The sequence below is a fragment of the Natrix helvetica genome (assembly GCF_964273705.1).
Source record: "Natrix helvetica genome assembly, contig: HAP1_SCAFFOLD_216, whole genome shotgun sequence".
Taxonomy (NCBI): Eukaryota; Metazoa; Chordata; class Lepidosauria; order Squamata; family Natricidae; genus Natrix; species Natrix helvetica.
This window is the reverse complement of record NW_028113560.1, coordinates 77,096-80,242: the sequence shown is the minus strand read 5'-3', so window position 1 is coordinate 80,242 and position 3,147 is coordinate 77,096. Positions and strand designations below refer to the sequence as shown.

Below are 3,147 nucleotides of genomic sequence, written 5' to 3'. Positions count from 1 at the left end.
GGACCTTGGAGGTCTTCTAGTCCAACCCCCTGCCTAGGCAGGAAACCCTACCCCGTTTCAGACAAAGGGCTATCCAACGTCTTCTTAAAGGCTTCCAGTGTTTATGGGATGACGTGACTACATCTCTTTTCTTCCCCCGTGGGTTTTGTTTAGGCTGGCAAGACCGACAGGAAAGAGTTTGTGAGAAAGAAAACGAAGCTGAACCCTTACGCCAGCTCCACGAACAAAGAGAAGAAAAAACATAAGAATTTCATGATGATGCGATACAGTCACAACGTCCGGACGAAAAATAAGCGTTCGTTTAGGGAAAAGCAGGCAAGTTGACCATTCGTTATCAAAAAGATCTCCAAATATAGGTAGCCCTCGGCTTACGACCACAATCGAGCCCCGGGACTCTGCTGCTAAGCAAGGCAAGTTGTTGTAAGTGAGTAGCTTGCCCCGTTTGGCAAACTTTCTGGACAATGTCGTTAAGTGAGTCCCTGCCGTCATTCAGTTAGTCACAGTGTTATTAAATGAATCAGGCTTCCTCATTGATGTTGCTTGTCAGGAAGGTCGCAAAAGAGGATCCCGGGGCGTAGCAACCGTCATAAATATGAACCAGTTGTCAAGCCTCCGAATTTAAATCACGACCCTGGGGAGCCTGCCATGGTCATAAGTGTGGTAAAAGATCGTAAGTGACTTTTTTAAAGTGCCCTTGTAACTTTGAACACTCACTAAGTGAATTGTTGCAAGTCAAGGACTGTCTGTATGCTTGAACAAAACACGGGTTTCTGTATGTTATTAATGCTGATTATTTTTAATTCTGTGGCAAGGCCCTAAAAAACCAGATCAAGGATTGCTAGAAATGAGTAATTATAATGTCTGCTTATAAGGTGGTTGCACTACGCCTGAAGGAGGATGAGACTAAAAATTACTCCGTGTTAATTAAACGTGGGAGATAATGCATAGTTGTCAGTTGTGAGCCACACACGAACCTTTTGAGTGAATTATGCATTTTTATTTCTCTACAGTGAGCAGTTTTTAAGTCGTCGGTTTAGTTCCCTTAGTACCCATCGCTTTCTTTTCTGTTTCCCAGTGCAGGTTTTCTATTTTTCCTAACTCTAGAATAGCTAAACAACCCCATAATCCCTTGCAAGGGGGGAATCTGGGTAAATGAATGGAGCTTGAGTGTTTACTGGCCGGATGCCCTTCCCTGTTGCCAATGCGGAGTTTTGTTCAGCAGAGATATTCTCATTGTGCCCAGAGAGAGAAAAATCTCCCTTTACCTAGGATCGAACTCACAGCCTCCTGACTGTGAGGCGAGAGCTCCACCTCTAGGCCACCCCTCCACTCGTAGAATAGCTAAAAATCCTAAAAGTTAAGACATATAAGTAGTCCTTGTTTTACAATCATAATGGACCATCATGCACAGTGCTTTTGTAAGTCATGACACTCGTAAAGCAGATCACCCACATCAGCCTGATTTTACTCCCAATTTTCTGATGGTCATTAAGTAAACACCCCGTAAAGCAAACACTGCAGCCATTAAACGAACTCATTGTTTCGTTATGGGACATTTTTGGTGAAGACCAAAAGTAAATGCAATTTATTGACAAAAGTGTCGGGGGGGGGGGGGACAGTCATGTGACCACAGGATGCTGCAGACACCCATAAATTTGAGCCAGGTCACATGACTGGAGTAGCAACCAGTGGAATTTGGGAATAAATATCTTTCTTTGGAGAAGTTGTCGTAACTTCAAACGGTGCTAAGCATCTGGTCAGAAATCGAGGACTACCTGTAATGGTTAAAACAATGTTTTTCAACCTTGGCAACTTTAAGACTTCAACTCCCAGAATTCCCCAGGCAGCGTAGCTACTTATAGCTCAAGGTGGCAAGTATGTCCGTCTGGGGAATTCTGGGAGTTGAAAGTCCACCCCTTTAAAAGTTGCCAACATTGAAAAAGAAAACAACCTTGACTTAGTACAGGGGTGTCAAACTCGATTTCATTGAGGGACCCATCAGGGCTGTGTTTGCCCTCGAGGGACCGGGTGGGCGTGGCCAGCTCGACATCACTTGCTGAGGTTCCGTTTTCGGCCACGATGGCCTCCTGCAGCCCTCTGCCAGCGAAAATGGATCTCAGGGAGGCTGCGCGTGGCCCTCCCAACCTCCTTTTTTGCTGGTGGAGGTACCATGAGCCGGTTCTTTGCTGTTTCCACGGTGGGCCCCCGGGCCAGATCTAAGCACTCTGTGGGCTGGATCCAACCTATAGACCTTGAGTTTGACACCCCTGACTTAGAAGTTTGAATGAAGCACTGAATTTCTAACATTTCTACTTTACTGATGATTACTTTTGAGGTTAAACATGCATCAGTGAGCATAATTTCTTTCATTTTTGTGGTATGGGAACAATTAATTATTTTTAGCATGGCTGAGCATACGGTGTGGATTAGAACAGGACACAAAGTGGTTATGCAATTGGGGAATTAAACCCACGAGATTTGATACGGGATATTGTGCAATGTCTAAATTCCGGGATTTTCCTTTGCAAAGCAATTCTTGTACGCTAACATTTTTACATTTTATTTTATTGCCGTTGCAGTTGGCTCTACGGGACGCACTTTTAAAACAGAAGAAAAGATTGACGAAATAACCACGGAACAGCCGAGGATATAAATTTCAGAAGTTATCGTTTCAAAAGTAAAAACCAAGAGGACTGGAGAAAATAACTGAAGATGGTGAACTGTAGCAATAAACCGATTTCATTCACAAGATAATTTAAAAAGAGACTACTTATGCATTACATGCACAAGAAAAATACAAATGAGAGTACAATTATTTATGATTTGTGTTCTGCTATTTACAATCCAATCCTGAGTGGTTCGGTGGCCCAGAGGTGGAGCTCCCATCTCGCAATCAGGAGGCTGTGAGTTCAATCCTAGGTAGAGGCAGATATTTCTGTCTCTGGGCACGATGAGAATATATCTGCCGAATATAACTCCGCATTGGCAACAGGAAGGGCATCCGGCCAGTAAGCATTCTGCTCCATTCCGTTAACCAGACTCCACCCCACAAGGGATTATGGGGTCATTAAAAAGAAGAAGAAGGTGATGATTTATAATCCAATCCAAATCCTACGAATTTACACACTGCATCAGCCTACAATTTTA

The 3,147-nt window shown here is 43.7% G+C and overlaps 1 long non-coding RNA gene across 1 annotated transcript; it reads left to right on the top strand.

Annotated features, from left to right (window-relative positions):
- The first annotated feature begins 44 nt into the window (after positions 1-44).
- Positions 45-2,762, top strand: LOC309382335. Its single transcript, XR_014173663.1, has 2 exons — positions 45-315; positions 2,580-2,762. It is a non-coding gene; the product is annotated as an uncharacterized lncRNA (long non-coding RNA).
- Positions 2,763-3,147: the final 385 nt, after the last annotated feature.